The 23,535-nt window shown below is 45.5% G+C and overlaps 1 long non-coding RNA gene across 2 annotated transcripts; it reads left to right on the top strand.

Moving 5' to 3' along the window:
- The first annotated feature begins 8,022 nt into the window (after window positions 1-8,022).
- Window positions 8,023-12,806, top strand: LOC146396274 (uncharacterized). Of its 2 annotated transcripts, none has more exons than XR_014827195.1 (3): window positions 8,023-8,056; window positions 8,210-8,421; window positions 9,724-12,806. It is a non-coding gene; the product is annotated as an uncharacterized LOC146396274 (long non-coding RNA). The 2 variants fall into 2 exon arrangements; XR_014827196.1 differs by lacking the exon at window positions 8,023-8,056 and adding an exon at window positions 8,090-8,147.
- The last annotated feature ends 10,729 nt before the right edge of the window (window positions 12,807-23,535 follow it).

Below are 23,535 nucleotides of genomic sequence, written 5' to 3'. Positions count from 1 at the left end.
TTTTTTTTTTTCTTTTTTGAAGGACTGCAGCCACGTCATGTGGAAGTTCCCTATGCCACAGTCACAGCAACGCTGGACCCTTGACCCACTGAACCAGGCCAGGGATCAAACCTGAGTCCTCATGGATACTAGTCGGGTTTGTCACTGCTGAGCAAGAACAGGAACTCCCCAAGGATGCTTTTTAATGTATAGTAATAGAAAGATGTCTAAGATATATTATTAAGTTTAAAAAGGTAAGACGAGGAGTTCTTTTGTGACACAGCGTGTTAGGATCAGGCGTTGTCACTGCAGTGGATTAGGTTGTTGCTGTGGCGTGGATTTGATCCCTGGCCAGGGAGCTCCATATGCTGTATGCACAGCCAAAAAAAAAAAAAAAGGCAAGATGAAAAATAGAGCATAGAGTGCCACTATGTAAAAAGAAAACAATATAAATAATACTTGTTTATGCATCATAATATGTCTGGAAAAAATACTCGAGATTTCATGATTGTGGTTACCTGGTGGAGGGGCTAGAAGGATTGGGGACAGAATAGAAGGACAACTTTTCACTGGACCTCTTTGTAGTCTTTGAAATGTGAACTGTAAAATTTATTAATTCCTTTTTTTTTTTTTTCTTTTTAGGGCCTCACCTGCAGCATATGGAAGTTCCCAGGCTAGGGGTCAAAATAAAGCTACAGCTGCTGGCCACAGCCATAGCAACAAGGGACTCAAGCCGCATCTGTGACCTATACCGAAGCTCATGGCAATGCTGGATCCTGGACCCACTGAGCAAGGCCAGGGATCAAACCTGCATCCTCATGGATACTAATCAGATTTGTTTCTGCTGCTCCACAATGAGAAATTTCCAAAAGAATTAACAGCAGGGTCTTGAAGAGATATTTGCACATCCACATTCATAATCGCACTGTTCACAACAGGCAGAATAAGGAAGCAACGCAAGTGTCCACAGACAGATAAATGACTAAAAAAATGCAGTATATCCATGCAGTGGAATATTACTCATTATGCTTGGTGGGTTGTTTTGGTCTTTGTTTTTTTGTTTGTCTTGTCTTTTTAGGCAAAAGACCTGTGGCATCTGGAAGTTCCCAGACTAGGCGTCGAATCAGAGCTGCACTGCTGGCCTATGCCACAGCTCCCAGCAATGCTGGATACTAACCCACTGATAAAGGTCAGGGATCAAACTTGAGTTCTCGTGGATACTTGTCAGGTTTGTTACCACTGAGCCACAAAGGGAACTCCCTATTCATTCTTAAAAAGGAAGAAAAATCTGACACATGCTACAGTATGAATGAACCTTTAGGATATTATGCTAACTGAAACAAGCCAGTCACAAAAAAAAAAAAAAAAAAAAGCATGTGATTTCACTTATATAAGGTGTGTAGAGAAGTCAAATTCATATTGAGAGAAGTTAACTGATGGTTGCTGGGGCTAAGGAGAGGAGGAAATGTGGTGCTGTTTAATGGGTATTGGGTTTCAGTTTTACAAAATGAAAAGTTCTGGATATTGGTTGCACAACACTGTAAATACACTTCACACTACTGAACTGAATACTTGGAAATGGTTCAGATGGTAAATTTTATATGTGTTCTTTCCCACAATTAAACTTTAAAGAAGGAAACAGAATCTGAAGGGCTGGTAGGACAACAACAGTATATCTAATATTTAGGAGAGGAGGATGAGATCAGGGCTGACAAAAAGCTGAAAGCTTCACAAATTTGAGAAAAAGCATAATCTGCAGATTCAAGAAGCTGTGTGAGGAGTTCCCATTGTGATGCAGTGGAAACGAATCTAAGAACCATGAGGTTTCGGGTTCAATCCCTGGCCTACCTCAGTGGGATAAGGATCTGGTATTGCCCTGAGCTGTGGTGTAGGTAACAGACATGGTTCAGATCTGGCATTTCTGTGGCTGCTGTGTAGGCCAGCAGCTGTAGGTCTGATTTGACCCCCCAGCCTGGGAACCTCCATATGCTGCGCATGCAGCCCTAGAAAAGACAAAAAAATTTAAAGGTTAAAAAATAAAATTAAAAAAATGTATCCATACAGAGATGCCACATTGCTTACTGGGGCAAAATGTCTCTAATTCCTGTGATGTCTTGTTAGAAGCCATGGAGGCCAGAAGGAAATAGCACACCATTTTTTAAGTGCTAAGGGAAAGGAACTGTTAACAGAATTGTATATCCAGTGAGAATATCCTTCAGGAATGAAAGTGAAAAGAGATTTTCTCAGATGAAGGAAAACCGAGTGAATTTGCTGCCAGTGGATCTAATCTGAAAATTCCTAAAGGATCTTCTTGAGACAGAAGGGGAATGATAATAGAAAGAAACATGGGCTGTCATGAGTGAAAAAGAGGAATATCCAGGGTTGCTATTTGATGAGGATAAAATTATTCTCCACTGAGGTTTTTCTTTTTTTTTTTTTTTTTGTCTTTTTGCCTTTTCTAGGGCTGCTTCCCGTGGTGTATGGAGATTCCCAGGCTACAGGTCAAATGAGAGCTATAGTCACTGGCCTATGCCAGAGCCACAGCAATGCCAGAGCTGAGCCACATCTGCAACCTACACCACAGCTCACAGCAGTGCCAGATCCTTAAGGCACATGAGCAAGGCCAGGGATCGAACCCACAACCTCACGGTTCCTAGTCAGATTCGTTAACCACTGCGCCACAACGGGAACTCCTCCACTGAGGTTTTAAAAATGATGTTTGATGTTTCAAAACAAAAAACTACTGTGGTATTTGAAGTGGTTCTCAATGTATTTGCAAACAGTATTTTAAAACAGAAAGTCAGAAACTACTAAAAAAAAATGAGGTGTACATGGGCCAACTGAAAGAGCTTCCAATGGCCAAAGTGAAGTAATTTGACCAAGAAAATAAGTAATATAGTATTGGTTTATAACCCAAAGTATAAAATAAATGGCTATGAATCCCTATTAATAAATAAATGACTAAATTAATCATTCAGACAATCAATAAGGAATAATAAAAATATTTTGTACAGAATTCCAAATAACATATGTAGGTACTCTGTTCTCAGGACGTGCAGCACAATTTCCTGCTTTTAACTGTAGACTGATTATCATGTCTTATTGTTAAAAAGGACAATATAGAAAGGGAATAAAAAAACAGTGGAAAAATCTAACAGGAGTCAAGGTCAACAACAGAAGCGCTAAGTCCTTCCTAGAGTATGTGTATCATTGATATGTGAAGAGAATGGCACTTTACATCTGTGATCTTCTCCCCAAAGTCCATAAACTGCATCTAATCATGAAGAAATATCAGGCATATTCCAAGCGGGGGACATTCTACAAACTAAGTGACCAGCATCCTCAAAACTGTCAAGGTCATCAAAAACAAGGTGTCTGAGAAATTGTCACAGCCCAAGAGGGGCCTAAGGAGGCATGACAACTAAAAGTAACTTGGTATCATAGATGGAATACTAGAACAGAAAAAACACATGAGGTGAAAACTAAGGAAGTTTGAATAAAAAGTATGGATTTTAAAGTACGGACTTCAGGAATTCCATACTTTAAATTGGCTTAGTGGGTTAAGAACCCGACAGGGTCCATGAATATGTGGGATCTATCCCTGGCCTTTCTCAGTGGATTAAGGATCAGAATGTAGCATCACTGCAAGCTGCAGCATGGGTTGCCATTGTGGCTGGGATCCAGCATTGCTGTTGCTGTGGCTGTGGCATAGGCTGGCAGCTGCAGCTCCGATTCAACCCCTAGCCTGGGAACTTCCTAGAGGCCCTAAAATATATATATTTTAAACAGAAAGTATATATATATTTTTGTTTGTTGTGGTTGTTTTTTTTGTTTTTTGTTTTTTTTCCCAAGGCTGCACTCACAGCATATGGAGGTTCTCAGGCTAGGGGTCGAATGGCACCTATACCTGCCAGCTCACACCACAGCAACAGCAATGCAGGATCAAAGCCACATCTGAGACCTACAACACAGCTCATGGCAACGCTGGATCCTTAACCCACTGAACAAGCTCAGGGCTTGCACCTGTGTCCTCATGGATGTTGGTCAGATTTGTTAACCACTGAGCCATGATGGGAACTACTTTTTTTTTTTCTTTCTTTCTTTTTTTTTTTTTTTTTGAGAGAGAGAGAGGGAGAATATGAACATGAATGCATACCAAGGGGAAAAGATTAAGAATGAGAATCTAACAGGATACAAACCTGGGTTTCAGGGAGTTCCCATTGTGGCACAGCAGAACCAAATCCAGCTAGTATCCATGAGGATTCGGGTTCTATCCCTGGCCTTGCTCACTGGGTGGGGGATCCAGTGTTGCCGTGAGCTGTGGTGTATGTCAAAGGTATGGCTCAGGTCTTGTGTCGCTGAATAGTGTCTGAATAGACAGACTGAGCGAGGTATTGAAGAGGCAAGAATGCTGAAGAAGCTTTGAAGTATGCTTGTGGCAATGACCTAGGCTCGTAGCAATGATCTTGGCTTTTAGGGAAGCAAAAGCTAGCACACTGGACCCTGAGGCCCAGTGATGCACCACCATGGCCTCTGATTTTATTTGCAATGTCTTGGGCACTCAGTATGCAGGAGCCTTTTAGGACTGACTGAGCCACTGGAAACAGAAATCAAGGAGGAAGTCACAGTACTCGGTACTAGGAAGGGGAGGTGCCTTCCACCTTCCTCGGTCCTGTAGTATTGCTACTTCTCCTCTGCAGAGAAAACATAGCCTGAAGTGTGACAAGTTCTAGCAGGTGTGAGAAGGCTCCCCGCCTTCTTTAGCCCTCTGTGATTTGGAACTGCTCATTCTAGCCTTCACATGGAGTGTATGGTCTCTATCAGGTTTTAGGATTTCATTATAGTTTCTTGCCTTATTCTCAAATTATTTCTCTTTCCTTTATAATTATTTAAAAGTCCACCAGTTGGCTTCTCTAACCATTGCAATTTGAGAGATGAGACCCTGTCTTCTCCCATAGGACTCAGCCTTACACTATCTCAGGGACCCGAGAGGCCAGGCCTCCTTCTCTAAGCCTGGTTCACACACTTCTGGTTGAATTCAAGCAGTGAGAGGACACATTTTCCTTTTGAAAAACAAAGTTGGCTGTGGACACACTCTGCAAGTGTACGTTTTCAACTTAGAGCTCTGTGCTCTTTGTTAAAAGCCCCCTTTGGGTTAATTATAAAGTGCCTAAATTATATTTGATTATTTCAGGAGAAAAATATGCACTAGGACAGTGTGTCTGTGCCTGCAAATCCACTGACTGACATTCCATTCTCTACATTCCACTTTTTCTCAAGAAATGTCCTGACTACATGTGTCATTCAAACAAACCAGTTGTGAGAGGCATTGGGAGAAAGCATGGAGCCCTTTCTAGGTTTCTGGGCTAAAATGTACTTTAAAATAGCCCCTCCACTCCTATAACTATCTCTTCCACCCCTGTGCATGTATGAGACCTTCCCTTATGAGATTCCATACTCATGAAAATATGGATAGAATGAAACCAACATGGGAGTACCGTCCTGCATTGTGGCTCTACCACGTGGTTTGTGGAAGGAGAAACTGGCCTTTCATGGTTGCTGCATCTCATCCACTTTTCCCAGAGTGGCTCCTGCTGCCTGAGTTGGTGACGGTAGGACTGGGCATCTTCCATCCCACCCTCTCCCTCAGGTCCTTTGTGGAACTGCTGCAAATCCACCCAAGATGGCATGTCTTCCCTTGGCATCTGTTCTGCAGCTGGGACAATCTCCATGGCATAACACAAAGGGCGATGTGGTTCGTGTTGGAAAGCTCTTGAAGTTGAAAACTGCTTTAACAGGCCAAATCCTGGAAACTTGTTTATGAAATGTCCTCATAACTCTTCACGAAGCTGCACTGGGTACATCAACCCTCTATGGCTTGGAGGCAACTGTGAGATGTGAGGACACTCAGGAGGAAATGTCTGTTTGTTTTCCAAGTTAGTTTAGCACAAGATCACTGTCACCCAAGCAATGGAACATGTTGCTATGGGAAGTGCAAAGATGATAATGCTGCTTCAAAAGGTTGACAATTGGAAAAGCCTCTTTTTTTATGTCATGCCCATGGGATGCACATTTTGCTTAGATCATTACTGTTGAAAGTTTGTTCATATAAACTGTTTGGGAGCAAATAATTTGTGACTCTTAAAATATTTAGAATATTGAAATTTGGGGAAAAGTATTACCATCTAGATGCATTAAAATCGCTTGTGTGCTGGAACTCTCACAGGCCTGATGGAGTCAGAGTTGTTATCAGGAAGATATAAAATCTCCCTGCAAAGCCATGTGGAATGGCCCATCTCATTCATGTCTTATCCTGGATTCAGGCCACTGATGAATGGTTTATGCACAGAGTCTTGGTGCATTTCTTTTTTCACTTTCATCTCCTGAAATTTCCTGCTTTCACAATATAGGTTATAGAACCATGACAGTCTCTCATGAAACCATGACTGGAGCCACATGCCATGTGACCCCATGCGTGTTTGTATCATTACACGGACATGGATGAGTGCACATCTATGTATGACTGCATGGGTATATACATACCTATTCAGTCCTCATTGTCATGTGGTTGGGGTCTGTAGTCACCACAAACATGGAATCAGTGAACACTGAACCACTGCGCCCATGGGAAATTCAGGGTTAGGTTCCTGCCAGCCTCTGGTCACACTTTTTTGTCTCTTGATAAATACAAAAGCTTATTTTATGTGTGTTTCTGTTTAAAGACACCTTGTTTAATATACACTGTTGTTTCATTGGCCCTGAACTCACAGCCAATTGCACTGTAATCCTATGTGTAAACAAAATGTATCTAACCAATGTATTTTCCCCCCCATAAAGTCCTAGACAACACTTCAGCACCGAACATGGGGGCCATTTGAAAGAGTTAAATCACACACACACACCACAAAAATGTGGGGAAATGTGGCACTAAATAGACCAGAGAAGGGGCATTTGCTTACAGTATGAGTGGAAACCGGAAGGCAGAGTTTCGCTTTGTTCAGCCTTAGCTGGAAATACATTTGTAGGTAGATGAATTTTTCTCTTCTCTGCGTGTGTCCACATGTGAGCAAAAGCACCCCAAGCCCTGACATGGGGTGACAAATACATTTTTAGTGAATAGGTGAATTCTCTGATATGGAATCTGTGACTAATGAGAACCAACTGTATGTGTATATATATAAAATCAATAACATCTTCCCACCAGATGGAAGATCCAGTGGTGAACCATGTGGAAGCCAGGGCAGACCTCTGCCAGCCAGAACATACTGTACACTTCCTGTCCCTTGAGCACTTCCTTCTTCTGAGCACTCTGGGAATGAGCTCCCCACTCCCTGGCTCCTCAAGCCCTGGCTTTTATCCTCCTCGCAAGGCACCTACAGTGTGTGTTGGAGTGATGCTTTCTTCAGGTGTATGACCTGTTATCCTTTTCGGCTGTGCAGATGTGGAGGGTGAGCCAGGGCCCCATGTTCAGGGCAGTTATCCACAGCTGGTGGGTGAGCCACGTGTGAGAAGATCTGCAATACGGAAATGCTTGCGTCAGGAGACTGGAGGTGGGCAAGGCTCATCTGGAAGATATTATTGGCCTGTCTCCCTTCCATGGCTTTCTCCCTTCCGGGGTCTGAGCAGGCCAAGTGCCAGGTGGGCAAGGCTACTGCAGGCGGCGCACGTGGGGGGGCGGGGCCTCGGCAGGCCGCGTGCCAGGGAGGTGAAGCCTCCGCAGGCCCGGTGCCTGGGCTCGGGGCCTCGGCAGGCCCTCTGCCCAGGGGGGGGGCCCTCGATAGGCTATGTGACTGGGGGGGCGCGGCTTCTGCAGGCTGAGCGGGGGAGGCGGGGCCTTGGCAGGCCTTTTCCTGGGGGGCGGGGCCTCGGCAGGCCGCGCGCGGGAAGGCGGGGCTTCGGCAGGTTGCGCGCTGACAGGTGGGGCAGGCCCTTTGTCAGGTGGGCGGGGCCTCGGCAGTCCCTCTGCCGGGGGGCGTGGCCTCGGCAGGCTTTGTGACTGGGGCGGCGCGGCTTCTGCCGGCCAAGCGGGGGAGGCGGGGCCTCGGCAGGCCGTTTCCAGGGGGACGGGGCCCTGGCAGTCCGCGCGCGGGGAGGCGGGGCTTCGACAGGCAGCGCGCGGACAGGGGGTCCTGGGCAGGCCGCGTGTCAGGGAGGCGGGGCCTCAGCAGGCCCTGTGCAGGGGGAGCTGGGCCTTGGCAGGCCCTGTGCCCGGGGGGCGGGGCCTCGGCAGGCCGCGGGAGGCGGGGGCACAGGGCTCACACCCAATCCCAGTCCGCTGCCATCTTGAATCGCGGTGTTGCTCTTAGTTTCCTCAGGAACCGTTAGTTTTTTAACGGCTGGCGCAGCTGCTTCCCTAACTGGGGTCTGCAGTGCAGGCGTGGTGTCTCTGCACTGCGCCCTGCAAGCAACTGAAACCCGGCCAAGCACAAAGGAAAAGAAAAGGTAGACTTTGCTTTATTTCCCAGACTGTACTTTTATGAGCAGGGAATTGTTAATGGGCTTTGTAGGTGACAGTTGAACTGCTGAGGAGAAGAAGGAGGCCTGGGGGGGGCAGAGGAGTCCAGGCCGCCAGAAGAGCCAGTGGGGAGCAGGTGGTGGTGCTGAGGGAGTGAGGGGGCGGTGGGGACGACGGAGATGAGATGAGAGGGTGGTGGTGAGGTGGAAGGATGCCAGTGATGAAGTGGGGAGGACAGCGATGAGGTGGGGTTACGGAGATGAGGTGGGAGGATGGTGGAGTTGAGCTGAGAGAGAGGATGGTTAGGAGATCTGCGGTGAGGTGGGAGGATGGGGGTGAAGGAGGAGGGTGACGATGGGATGGTGACAGCTGTGATGAAGTGGGAGGTCGGTAATGAGGTGGGAATAAGGCGGGGTGGATGGTGATGAGGTGGGAGGACAGCTAGAGGAAGTGGAGAAGGGGCTGACTGCAGGGCCAGCAGTGAGAGGGCTGTCACACAGCGCAGGAATCTTGACAGGCATCCAGCTTGAGAGGAAAGACTTCAGGAAGGAGCAGTGTTGGGTGTCATTCAGATGCGCCCAGTTATGGTAGATTGAGGACGTTATCAGCACTACTAAATATCAAATAGACAACCTATCAGCGTCTTTTACGAACCTGTAATGGAAACGAATCTGGAAAAGACTAGATATACACATGCAGGGGTATAATGGAATCACTTTTCTGCACACCTGACACACAACATTGGAAATCAACTCTACTTCAATAAAAAAGTTATTCAGGAGGGGACAGGAGCAGAGTAATAATTAGATTATTGTGGTGACAGTCGCCAACTTCCAGCCCCCTTTGGTGCTGGGCTCCTCCTTCGTCCTCTCACAGGTGCGAATGCCTCTGACCCTCTGCCCAGACGTGACTCTTGCTAGAATGTCCATGTTAGAGGGGCTGTGACTCTTTAAAAGGAATTTTTCCCAGGTGGGGTCCCCAGGGTCCCAGGCCTGGCTTGCCAAGAGTGGTCATGAGGGGCCAACTCTCACAAAAGCCCTGGGACTGAGAAGGCCTGCATCAGCTTCCACCTGGAGCCATGGAGGTGGCCAGTTACAAATGCCTTTTTAATGTTGCTCCCAACACTCTGTAACATATCAGGCCATTGCTTCAGGTAACTTCATCGTGAGGCCACTTTCCATTTTATTTCATATTTTCCTGAAGGGATATTGTCCTTGTCAAGCAGACAGGAGCTGACGAGGTGAGGGATCGTAACAATGTGTTATAACTTTGTAAAATTTCTCACCCAGCTCCCTCCCATCATCAACTCAAGACCTAAGATACCTGAAAAGCATCTCTTCTCTCCTCCTTTTTCTTCCTCTGGCTGGTCCTGACCAGAGGGCCCTAGTGAGAGCGGCTCCTGATAATGTCAGGATCTTCTTTGGAACCTGCAGCATAATTCATTTTCCCCGGAATGGATGTGGAGCCTCCCCGTGCTTCCAAATTGGGCTGCACCAACTCTGAGACTTCTGTGTTCCATTTTCTCAACGCTCCAATGAATTGTCAAGACAAAGCTTTGTGTCAAGATAGAGAAGCGTCTTTTCCCAGGCCTGCATTTCTGGCTGGGAAACAGGAGCCCAAATCCTAAATGTGTCTATTTGGTCAGCTTACAGTCCAAACAGCGATTTTGGAAATGCGGAGTTTGCAGAGCCTGATGCCTCTCCTGCAGTTTAAATCTGCACGGTTGTCACCAGTTACAGACTATGGCAGATGGCTTGCAGTGTGTAGAGGAGGACAATGGACAAGGAGTCAAAGAGAGAAAAGAGCAGCACGTGTCCTGGTTCAGCTCCTCCAAGTTGCCATTAAAAGTGCATAATTTCACCAGACTCTAGCCTCAAACATCCATGGTCAATTAAAAGCTGTCTCCGGTCAATGGGTTGTGACACAGAGTTTCTATGTTCTAGGGACACCTTCTACCCTTTAGACAGACTGCCTTTCACCCTGAAAAATGGCATCCAAAGCCCCACTGTCAGCTAACAAGTGTGTAACTTGCATTGGGGGCACCTTCAGGTTTCATGGCATTTCCTGTCTCTTCACCATGTATAGGCTGTGCGTTAAAACTTCCGAAATCCCCTTTTCTATTCTCAAGGGTTCCCACACCCCAGGTGACAATGGAATCCGCAATTATAATAAGCAACTTCCAAACAAAATTAAGGGCCCTGCTTTCCTTACAACCATTGCTCTTTTCCCTATAATTCTTCAAACTGGCCCAAGACATTTTAAGGCTGCTGTCTTTGGCTTCTGTGCAGAAAAGAGTGCCTCCTGGTTTCTTCATCTGCTGAAGATGGACCTAGTCCCTTCTCATTTCTTAACCTAAGCTGTGAACCTTTTGCTAATGATGATTTGTAGTCTGAGCTCTCTGGGGTCCAGAGAGAGCTCTGCAGGTGCCTGTCAAATGCTCGACCTGAGAAAGACCAAGCCAAGCTAAATCAAGCACCATGGCTTGATTCAGCTTTCCAAGTTCTGCAGCAGAACAGCAACCCCCCACCCCCACCAGGAACAGAACCTCCCATCAACAGCTTCCTCGCTCCCCCTGGGTTTCTCCCAGTAATTTTTTGAAGATTGCCCGGGGCTGCCAGCCTCATCTGCCTTTTCACTTGACTCGTTCCTCCTCTCCCAGCTATTTGCTAAAATACAAGGCTTCCTCCCCCTCTTGTTAGAACAAAACTTGCTAGGAAGTTGACCCTAGTCTTTGAGGCTTCCTCGTGTTGTCCCAAAGCCTGTCAGGTAATTTGTAAGTTTGTTAGTTTAAGTGGCAGAGCTAAAGGCTTTTCTCTAACCAACTGACTGGTTTCCCCTCTGCCTCTGAGCAAGCTTCATTCTAGTGTCAGAGATGTCCAGGCACAGCCTTCTGAGTACACTATCCTCTTGACTTTGAAATCTTCACTGGGCTTTGCCTGCATCTATGCTGGACGATGAGCCTCGGCAACACATGAGGACTTCCATGCCTCACTGGTCAGCACCACTGTGCTGCTGGGCTGGAGCCTCCATCCTCCATTCCTATATCCATGCCTACTTTTCAGGCTCACTGGTGAAGAAATAGGATGAGGAAGCAGGAAAGGATCAGAGGCAAGGAGCATGGTCTCACTGACAGTCCATAAGCGTGAATATCTGAGGTTCAGCTCCTTTTATGCAGGTTTCACAGCTGAGAAACTGAGCCCACCCAATCCTCATTCTGTCTTCACACCACAAGGCTGGCATGGGCAGAGTGGCATCAGGAGAGAACACAGCTCCCACCATGGAGAACCCCTCTAAACTTGCTTGCACCAAAGTCTAGTTCCAACAGCATGTGGCCCGTGGAAAATGCAGCTGCGGTCAGTAACTGAGGTTCTCAGACAGCCTTGCCCTTGCATCCTAGCTCCTAGCACATGCTCCTTCCTGGTTCGCCTACCATGAAGCACGTGACCCCTCTGATGAAACACAAATGTGATGACTGACATCTTGGGTCTCTGCCCATGGCAAGTAGGTCCCTGCAGTCACTGGACCACAGTTCTCCTCCACCGAAGGAACCTGCAGGCCATGGAGCACCATGGCTTACAGCAGGGTTTTGGCCCCCATCACTAATGTCATCCCACTAAGTATGTGCCAAGAAGACGCTTGTTAAGCCTAAAACCTAATTTGATATGTGGAAGATCCATCTTCACATAAGACCTCAGACTGGTGACAGTTTGGTTTACAGAGAGAGGGTCACAGTCCCAGAGGAGAGATCTACCCAGCAAGGGTGCTCAATGAGGAAGACAGAGCTTTATCCCCTTATTCCTGCAGCATCCACCCTTGATCTTCATGGTTCACTTTGGTCTCAGGCTTTCTCCCAGTGTTGAAGTGAGTGTGTGGGTGTTGTCCTGTACCTCTCCTAGGTCTTAATTATACAGCCAGCACTCAGCCTCCTCCCACACTCTGGCCCCTCAATCAGCCCTGGACACCTAATGTGGTTATGACAGACATGCAGCTGCTGCGACAGCCCCTGATGAGTGCCAAGACCAGCCTTCCCAGTGAGTCCACTCAGGACCTGAGGCATTGCTCAGCTGGCTTGCTGCCTCCAGCAGCACTCAGTCAGGTGGTGGTCCTTCCTCACCCAGCAGAGCCAGGCTCTCCTGGACTGTTAACATGGAATTTGGAGGGAATCTTGTGCCTCAAAGAGCATCACTCTTCTGGGGAGAGAAGAGGAATGCATGTGACAATATTAAAGCCAAGGCTGTGTGGTGAAAGTTTAATAGAACAAATATATGGCTGGCTGGCTGAGGAATAATAAAATCACTCTGATGATGAGGACTTTACTGCACTGGTTTCCAGACCCTTGTTTGCTAAATAAATGTATTTACTTGGACTCCAAGCTACTGGGTGACCTTGGTCCAATGACTCCACTTCTTCCAGCCATTGTTTCTTCATTGTAAACTGAGAGGATGGGGCTCTGTGAGTGATTCTTGGAGTATCCTCGTACTGGGGGAGGAAGTCTCATATTTTTGGAGCATAAATACTCTCTACCAGTTACTGGGCATGTTTTCAGGGGGTGAAGAGTTGACCCTAGTCTTGTTGCTCTTGTGCTGGTGGCAGGAAGCCATTGTTGCTGCCTTCCAGGACATTGTTGTCCGATGGGGAATGTGTGATGGGCTCTTTCTAAATCCCCTGACCAACCCCTCCCCCTGGTCAAATAAATTCCAAAACTATTTAAAGAAACCTCTGAAAGACTGAGATGAAAGTATTTGTACTGTAGATGTCCCCCAGGTGATTCATTTATTGGTTGATGAATTTTAGAATGTGTGATTAGATTTAGTCTAAGATCATAAGTCCTTTCTTATGAAATGTACATGCAGCTAGCACCCATGTCTGCATTATTCTCTGGGACTTGAGTAAGAATCTTGTTTGAAAGGCACTGCTATCAGGAAGCAAAGTGTTTGGGGTGTGTGCAGCCTGAGCTTGGCCAAGAGTTGAGTCCCTCTGGTTCATGCAGCTCTACCAGATAACCTGCTGTCACATAACCTACTGCGATGTTTCATCCATGTAGAGTATGTTAGCAGCTGTCTGGTGGGGCCTAGAGCAGCTCACTGCAGAAAGGAGTGTGGAGAGAGGGGTGGCTGAAGTGGGTATGGGGTCCAGAACAGGGCTCTGTGAGGGGAACCCAGGAAAGGTGTCTGTGTCAAGACTGATCACCCCACAGCACCATTGTACTGATTGAGGGAGGGAGAGTGTGATATGAAAAATAGCAAACCCAAGGAGTTCCTGTTGTGGCACAGTGGAAACAAATCTGACTGGTATCCATGAGGATGCAGGGTTGATCCCTGGCCTCACTAAATGGGTCAGAGATCCAGCATTGCCGTGAGCTCTGGTATAGGTCATAGACATGGCTTGGATACCTCATTGCTGTGGCTGTGATCAGCAGCTGTAGCTCTGATTAGACCCATAGCCTGGGAACTCCCCTATGCTGCAGGTGTGGCCCTAAGAAGCAAAAGGCAGAAAAATAGCAAACTCGGGATATGCAATACACACATATATATTTTAGATTTCTTACATGTATAGCCATGGCACTGACAGTTGATAAAATGGGTTCATTGATAAAACCGTAGGTATTGGCAAGATTCTTATGTTTCTTAAAGAGAGATTAATACATATAAAAGATTAGAACTGTTAAGGAATGAATGGCTTAGGAATAACAATTAATTGTCTAGTTGTGAAAACAGCCTCTCTGCCTAGATTCTGTAGGCATGAGTACAATGAAATGTCAGGTTTTCTGGGTTTTTTTTTTGGCTGTACCTGCAGCATAGAGAAACAGGCTAGGGACTGAATCCAACCTAAGCTGGAACTGTGGAAATGCCCCATCCATAACCTGCTGCACCCCCGTGGGAACTCCACAAGATGTCATTTCTTACAAATTTTCTAAAATTTAATCTTTTCCCCATTTCAAATGATTCACCTCTTTTGGTTGAAATTAGCAAGTTTTGTTATAAAATTGAATAGTAAGAGGACACTGGCTACATACACTTTCCAAGTTGATTGTCTCCCTTTTAGAAACCGCCAACCTGTCTGCTGCCATCCTGCCTCCACAACCAGAGCAAGGCCTCTTGAACCACCTCCAAGCAGCTCTCCTCCCCAGGGCAGCCTCAGGTTTCTATATGACCTTAGGCTCCCCAGCTGAGATGTCCCTGGGGTGCAGTGCTCTCGCCTTCCTCTCCTTCAGTCCAACTCCATGTCCACAGTGAAGGGTCCCAACGGAAACCCAGGGATTTGAGGGAGGCCCTTTCTCTTGGAAAACAGCCCCTGTCTAGAGGCTTACTGCCTTCTGAAGCCATTCCCACAGTCATGGGCCTGGACCACCACTGGCTGGTGACCTCAACGTGGACAGTCAAGAGCAGAACCCAGCGAGGGACCTGTCCCAACAGATGCTCAGGATGCAAGTAAAGGAGCCCAAGTTTGAATCTCAACAGTAGAATGCGGTCCTCCAGTCATTCTGCAGTGGGGGAGGGGCCGAGGGCAGGTGAGCCTGGGTGGGGGTGGGGTGCCATTCCATGCTGGCCTCTGCAGGGAGGCAAGAACCAGACGTTTCTTCCACCTTATGCAGGGGCCAGACAATTGTCGAGTGCCTCGTCAGACAATGTATGTGGTGGTTTTCAGAGTCACAGCACCAAGGTTTGTTTTGAAGTTCCCTTTCACTTCATTATCCCTCAACCTAGTTGTTGTCCTTCAACATGCTCTGCTTCCATCCTGGCTCTTGACTTCCTTCCCCAGAGGCCAGACTTTCTGAACAAATTTCCCCATTTATCATCTGATAACCACTTGGGTTTTCATGGCCACCTGGAACCCAATGTTTATGGTTTGGCTTCTCTCAGCAGACCCACCATTTGTGATTGGTGTGTGTCCATCTTTCCTAAGGAAGCCGTCCTTGTGAGCCAACCAGCATCCAGCAGGACCCACCTTCCTCATGTTCCTTTGTGCTGGAAAGGCCCAGCCTATCCAAAAAGAAACTGCACAGCCCACGTGTCCAAGACCAGAGATGAGTCTGACGTGTTTCCCATATTATGACATTGCTGGTAAGTATTGTATGTTTTATCTTTTTAATGATTGAATGTAATATTCTCCACAAATCCTCCCTTCTCAGGGATCACAATCCACTTGTACCAGATAGAATATGCAGTGTTGAGTCCTCCTCCCCCCTCTTTCCCCTGTCCACTCCGTCCTCGTTCCCACCGGCGATCAGAGATACCTGTTTCATTCACATCTTTTCAGAGATCTTTTGGGCAAGGAACATTGAATCCAATCCATTTGCCTTTTCAAAAGTTATTTCTTTGTCTCTGAAAATTAAAATGTGCACAGGGATGTAAAATGTTGGAGGATAATGTGAGAAAGCGATTATATATTTATAATATTTGTGTATATGTATGTGTGTGTGTGTGTGTGTGTGTGTGTGTGTGTGTGTGTGTTTGTGTGTCTGTATGACAGGGTCCTTTGCTGTACAGTTGAAATAGACAAAGCAGTGTAAATCAACTGCAATGGAAAACTTAACAATTATAAGGTAAGAGTTCATCTTGAAAAAAAGTAAAAAGGAAAAATAGAAAATTAAATCTTGTCTCCGTATATCTGAGTATATTATTTTTGTCGCCTTCATACTGCCATTGTGGCTGCTCTGTTACTGGACTAACCTTTATTATGGGAGTTTCTACATTCTCTTGAAATTCAAGGAACTGAAAGAACAGAGTGTTCAAAGCCAGGCAATATCAAAAGTAAATATCCAGCTCCATTTAAATTTTTCATTTCCTATACACAGTGCCTGTCTTTAGCCTTACCTCTGTCCTATGCAACATTTTGGACATATCTTTACTGAAAGTTCTTTCCCTATTTATCTGAAATTTACCTTTCCCTCAGCATCAGCATTTATCTGGCAAGACTAGCCAAAAAGGGTAACATATTAGGCGCTTAGTAGTGAGCAGTTCTAGAGAGGATGAGAACTTGGACTAGAAACTGAAATGTGCATTTTGGTCCAACCCAAAATAAAATGGCAAAGGGACCCCAAATCTGCAGGATGAAATGTCAATGGAAGAGGCAGGATATAGGATTGAGTGTTTGTGCTTCGTGGGGTTAAGGACAGAAATAAGGGACAAGAAGACAAGTTAATGTACTAAATATCCCAGAGATCTGGGTTTTTTTTTTTTTTTTGGTCTTTTATTTATTTTCCCTTTTAGGGCCAGACCTGCAACATATGTGAGTTCCAGAATAGGAGTCAAATCGGACCTACGGCTGCAGGCCTATGCACACCCACAACAATGTGGGACGCAAGCTGTGTCTGTGACCTACAGCATAGCTAAAGGCAACACCAGATCCTTATTCCTCTGAGGGAGGCCAGGGATCAAACCCACATCTTTGTGGATACTTGCCAGGTTCGTTTCTGCTGAGCCACACTGGAAACTCCTTGTATTTCTAGGATTTAAAAAATCAACTGCCCATGAAATGCATGTGCACCTTGAGAGAGTGCCAGTATTTTATCCACCAATGTCCACTCTCCTTTTGGACAAAGCCAATCCCATCTAAGACCTGGCCTTCAAGCCCTACTTATAGGCTTGTGAAGTTCCTGTCTGCATCCCATAACCTTCCACTTTAGAATCTAGGCTCATCATTACCTATGGTCCCATCTGCATCCCTTAGAAAACAAAACAGAGACACAAATGAGAAACAGTTCTCTGACTCTTATTTTCATGTTGGGAATTAATGTCACCTTACACTCTCCTAATGATATGAATGAGTATTCATGTTTTGTGTGGTGAGAAGAGAGGACAATTAGGAAACTTGCCAAGGGAGATAAGGGGTGGAAACCTAATAGGACTGCAACCAAATCTCTTGGGAGGTGAAATTCATTCTCTGCTGTAGCACCACTACAATTCCTACTGATGTTAGGGTGTCGGGGAAGGCAAGAGAGGTTTATAAGGAGTGTCCCACATTGAGAAAAAGACTTGGGAAGATGCTTCAGAAGCTTCTTAGCCCTTGCAAAGAAAAATGGACTCAAAAGAGAGTGAGAAGCTGAGGTGAGAGGATTTCAAGCAATATCATGGTGAGCTTTCTATCAAGTACCTCTTGATGAGGGATTGAAAAAATAAACAATTTGGAAATATTTCTCTGTATTTGAGCTCTTATAATGAAAATTTTAAATGTTTTTCAACCAATAACTTCATATGGGAGGATTGGTGAGGCAAGCATTGTACCCAGGCTCTCAAGAAGGGCAGGCTCCTTGTTGTCTCCTCCCCTTGTTCAACCGATTATTTATAAGATCCTCACTCATAGCTCTGATATAGTATTTGAATGCATCTTCTCAGGGACCCTGATAGAAAATCACATTGTGGAAAAGTGACATTCCCAATCTGCAATCAATTTTTGTTTACTACCTCCAAACCCTACATCCTAGAGGCAGAGATAATCAAATTAGCTGAAATGTAATTAGGGAAAACCAGTCATGCATGTGGGTGTCTCAATGTCTTTTGGACCCTTATCTCTGATTATTCCTGCAGAGAGCTTCAGGGCAGGCACTGACAGCTGAGGAGAAACATCTCTGGAAATGGATCACAAGCATCAGAAGACAGGTAATCTCCCACTTGCTGATGGAAATTTAAAGGCACTGAGAGATTCCAGGTTTGTGTCTTGTGGACGTTTCAAGTCTGTGCCCTTGGGAGCTCTGGGTGTTGTTAGATGTAAGGGCTCATGAGAGGTATCCTGTTGATGAAGAAATGCTCCAACGTTGCAGCTAACCGGAGAACGGTCCTGATGGTTCACATTTCTTTGCAAAGTATGACAATGTCAGGTCAGTAAGTTGAATCTGCTCCTATTTATTTGTTGGTTGATTGCCAACGGAAATTCTGTGATGTAGTCAAAGAAGTAGGGAGGGAGAGTACAATTGTTCCCAAAGTACCTGCTGTGGTATAATTGGCCAAGATTGTCAAGTTTACTTCACAAGGATAACCAAAACCTTACAAAGGAAACACCTATGAATCAACCTTTATTGAAAAACTTCCATGCATTAACTAACTACACTGAGAGCAAGACATTTGAGTAGAACAAATGCATTTGGAAAAGCTCTAGGCATGGAAACAGGAGAAATTTCTCTCAGAGTGTTTTCCATGTCTACAATTCATTGCTAGAAATTCTTTTTAATGGAACCCTAAGGCTTGCTAGGTAAAAGGACCTAATATTTCTAGAAAAAACAGTAAGCAAAACTAAGGAACTGCAGCCCAAAGGGCATGAATACCCTTGGCCCAAATTGAGGATACCGTGCTTAGGCTGGAGCTCTCCAAACTCTTTCATGGGGATCTTATCTAAATGGACGGTTTTCAAGTTTGCAATTTGAATGTGGGAGATCATCTCACAAGAGAGAGGTTGAAGAGGAGAAGGTCAGAAAGATCGCAATGAGAAGACATATCAAAAAACTCCCCAGAGCTTGTCAATTCTCTATTATATTCCTCTCTTGCAAGAATACCTGGGCTAGGTATTCACACATTCCACGCCAGCAAGCATGCACATGTCCACTAGTGGCTAGGGCTGTCAGGTGCAGGGACTACACTCCACCAACCTCTCCTAGCATCTGTTGAGGCGGGTCTGCTTGGGAAGCCAGTAGTGCATGCATGAGGGCAGAGGGTGGTTTCCCAAAGGGTGGCCCGCCTGGGGGTGGGGCCAGTCATGGCAGCCTTTCTGCTTAATTCTGTGAAGGCCCTGGTAAGGCATATGGGGACTTTTCATGTGTTGGGTGTGAGCCCTCAGCACTCTTTTTCACTCTGTAGGCTATCTGGGCCCTCCTCTGTGTGGGTTCATGCCAGCATGGAGTTAAGGTCCGGAGCAGTGTTTCCACCACAGTTTATTGGCAGCACTGTGGGTCGGGCTGCATGAAGACTTGAGTGATTGCCGGGCCTCCAGAGGCAGGTGCATAAAGTTTGTGGGCCATTCAAATGTGTGCCATTCCAGCATGCAGTTCTCAAGAGTAGGAAAGCTAGACAGAAACATTTCCAATTGGAAAACCCTCATGCACTTCCCAGGAAGTAGCACAGGTCACTGGAAAATCAGTGAAGAGCCAAGGTACATGATCATGGTTTCATTGGTGTCTCCTTCAGAACATAAAAATTACTGTCAATGCTCATATTCAAAAGGCATGCTTGGGTCCATGGTGGGGACAACTTTCCTGAATGTAGTGCTCACCATCTCTTTGTAGTCTGATGTAAATCATGAATGATGCACAAGCCTAGATGGGGTTCAGACATATTTAATAGGTTGTTGGGAGTCTGGTGGGTGGTCAGATATCTGGGTTGGTGAGGTCTATGGATATGTGTGTATAAGGGGAGTTCATGCCTGTGTTTTGGTGAACGTTTTTAAAGGGGAGTGTTATATTTGAAGTGTTTTGAGATGTAACAGAGGCACACTCAAGGAGTTGGTGTTTAGGTGTTTGTAAGTTAGTGTTCAGGGGAATATTTGGCACGTGGTGTTTTCACCCATGAGTTTTGGGATTGTGTGTCTAATGGTGGACTTGGATTATCTGCCTATGCATAAGGGCCATGTTTGGTCATTACGGGGGTCTGTTCGTTTGGGTGTACAATCCGTTTATGTTGTATATGTGGGGAATGTAGTGAAACTCCGTGGCTGGGACTTCAACCCAGCCAAAATTGAGAGTGGGACTTGAATCAACCTGCACGGTAGCTTGGCACTTGAACCCAGGATCCCAGGTTAGGAGTGGACTGGAACACAATGATTATTTTTTTTCTTTTTTTTGATATTATCTGCCACATGTGGAGGTTCCCAGGCCCAGGACTGAATGCCACAGCAGCGATCTGGATGGCTGCAGTGACAAAGTTGTATCCTTAACCTTCTGTGCCACAAAAGAATGACTCAAACTCCTCAAAACCACTATCTTTTAAGGAGAAACCTCTCTCCTAGTGTCAGGACTCATGAAGCTCAGGCTTTTCTGACTCATTGCAGAATGAATTCAGCTTGAGACAAAGCAGCAGGCAATGAGCGAGCTTTTTAGCATAAGACACTTGTGAGAGAGAGAGAAGTAGGCTGGCAAGGGAGCAGAGCAGCCCCAAGAACCACGAGAGCTCCATTTCTATAATCCAAGGAAAAGAGGAGAAGGGAGAAGTCTGCCTTCTTCCTCATTTGGGGGCAGATGGCAAGGCTTACATCTTTTGTCCCTCACTTTGCCCCTACATGGCTTAACCAGGTCAGTCAACAATGCTATTGAAGTCCTGTGTGTATTACCAGGAGTGTGGTAACATGTACAATATGGCAATTCATCTCAGGTTTCCGGCTAATGTCCCCATTTACCTAGTTTCATCCCCTGTCATCTATATTTCTGTCTTGGGTATGTGAAAAAATGCTGCTTTTCAAGGACTACTAACTCCATGACTTCATGCAACAGGATTTACTCTTCCTATGTGTTGTCCTATGTTTTAAGTATGGGGGTTTGTGGCTTCAGCATGTCTGACACATACAGGCCCCTGGTCTTCCTTCAAGTTAGTGTAGATCATAGCTGGGTTCCATTCCTTGAGTGCTCCTCAGCTTACACCAGTTCCCCAAACTCATAAACCTTGTCTTTCACCCCCAGTGGGACTTTTCATGTATTTTAAGTACCCGAATCTATCCTTATCTTTAGGATGATTATTTGTGTATTTGTAGCATGTTGTATGCTTCTTGGCTTTTCTGTGTAGCAGTTTTTCAGGAGCTGTGTGTGTGTCTTTTGATGTGTTTAGGGCAAGTCTGAAACTTTTATGAGACTGGTGAATATTCCATAGGTGGCTGTCCTGTGTTTCTGTGCTTCTGTATTTGCATGAAGGCTGGGTGGGAGGGGGAGTGTGATTTTATGTATATGCAGAGCATGTATTATATGTGTATTTGGAACCAAATGCATAGGGGTTATACGTTGCCATATTTGTAATGTCCTGGGTAATTGTGGGTATATTTGGGCCTTGTGGAGAGGAGTTGTGTGTATGAGTTTGTGTGTGTATTCAAGGGGCATGGTCATTTGGTAGAATATTTGCTGGGGCTATGCACTTGTATTTTTCAGTAGGGACATTTTAGGCCTAAATATTTGGGGAAGTGCACATGTGTGTTTCTTTGTTATTTATTATTTATTTATTCATTTATTTTTTTTCCGCTGTACAGCATGGTGACCAAGTTACACATACATGTACGCACAGGTTTTCATCACGTTGTTGTGTGGCAATGTAAGTATCTAGACAGAATTCTTAATGCCACACAGCAGGATCTCATTGTACATCCATTCCAAGATCAATACTTTGCACCTGTTAACCCCAAGCTCCCAATCCCTCCCACTCCCTCCCTCTCTCCCCGGGCAGCCACAAGTCCATTCTCCAAGTCTATTATTTTCTCTTCTGTGGAAATGTTCATTTGTGCTGTATATTAGATTCTAGTTATAAGTGATGTCCTATGGTCTTTGTTTTTCTCTTTCTTACTTATTTCCCTGAGGATGAGCGTCTCTAGTTCCATTCATGGTGACACAAATGGCCTCATGTCCTTTTTTATGGTTGAGTAGGATTTCATTGTGTATGTATACCACATCTTCCCAATCCAATCATCTGTTGATGGACATTTGGGTTGGTTCCCATGTCTTGGCTATTGTGTAATGACCATGCGGGTGCATGTGTCTTTTTCAAGGAAAGTTTTGTCCGGATGTATCCCAAGAGTGTGATTGTAGGGTGATAGGGTAGTTCTAGGTATAGATGTCTAAGGTACCTCCATATGGTTCTCCATAGTGGCTGTACCAGCTTACATTCCCACCAACAGGGCAGGAGGGTTCCCTTTTCTCCACACCCCCTCCAGCACTTGTTATTTGTGGACTTATGAATGATGGCCATTCTGATTGGTGTGAGGTGGTATCTCATGGTCGTTTTGCTTTGCACTTCTCTAATAATCAGGGATGTTGAGCATTGCTTCAGGTGCTTGTTGGCCATCTGTGTATCTTCCTTGGAGAAATGTCTCTTCAGGTCTTTTGCCCATTTGTCCATTGGGTGGTTGGCTTTTCTGCTGTTGAGTTGCATATGTTGCTTGTACATCCTAGAGATGAAGCCCTTGTCCATGGCATTGTTTGAAACTATTTTCTCCCATTGTGAAAGTTGTCTTTGTGTTTTCTTGCTGGTTTCCTTTGCTGTGCAAAAACTTGTGAGTTTGACTAGGTCCCATTGGTTTATATTTTTGCTCTCCTTTATGTTGCCTTGGGAGAAGGACCTGTGAACATATTCATGAGGTTGATGTCAGAGAATGCTTTGCCTATGTGCTCTTCCAGGAGTTCATATGTGTGTTTCTAATGGAGAGATGAGGTTCTGTGTTTATTCAGGGGAGTTGGAGACTTGCATTGATGTGTAGGAGAAATATGGGCTATGGTTATGTGTTAGTAGATGCAGGTGTGTGAGCTGGCTCCTCTTATCATTTGATAGATGGAAGTCATTTCATATGTGGTTTTCTGGAGATATGTCCATGGGTCTTACTTGCATATCCATGTTTGTATGTCTATCACCAGGTGCATGACTGCGCAAGTCTTGTTCGCATGGCTTGGAGTTGTTAGGAGTGTGCAAAGTATGTTCCTTTGGAGAATGCTAAGGTGTTATGTGTTTGTTGCTAATGTGTTTGTTAATAGGTACTAAGAGATGGTCTGTCTGTGTCTATCCAGGGGAGGGTAAAAACATGCATACATTTGACACACATACACTTAGAGTGCCCTTTGGTGTCTATGTTGGGGGAGGAGGAGGGTGGTTGTATTTTGAAGAGGTGGCATCACGCCTAGTGTTTGGGGCATCTGTATGTCCAAGGGTTGGGAATATCTGTATGTGTGTGTCCATAGGTGTTTGACATTTGTATATGTATCTTAGTCAGTGTAGGCTAATTGTGGCTGTGTGTGTATTTGAGTTCCTGGAGCTTATGTGGTATGTATTCTGAGAGGTGTGAGAAGTCTGTGTGTTTGGAAACCAAGAAACGGTGTAGGCTGTGTGTGTGTTCAGGAGTCCTGGATTGGCTGTGTTTTAGGGCTATGGCATGGCATACGGGCTATGCATGAGACAATTGAGGACTTGCTGGTTTTCGTGAGC

Source organism: Sus scrofa, chromosome 14 (genome assembly GCF_054392235.1).
Source record: "Sus scrofa isolate SSC_HxYL_T2T_F1_AM1 chromosome 14, Sscrofa_HxYL_maternal_Yorkshire_Landrace_v2.0, whole genome shotgun sequence".
Taxonomy (NCBI): domain Eukaryota; kingdom Metazoa; phylum Chordata; class Mammalia; order Artiodactyla; family Suidae; genus Sus; species Sus scrofa.
Note: the sequence above shows the minus strand (reverse complement) of the source record. Positions and strands in the feature narration are given on the sequence as shown.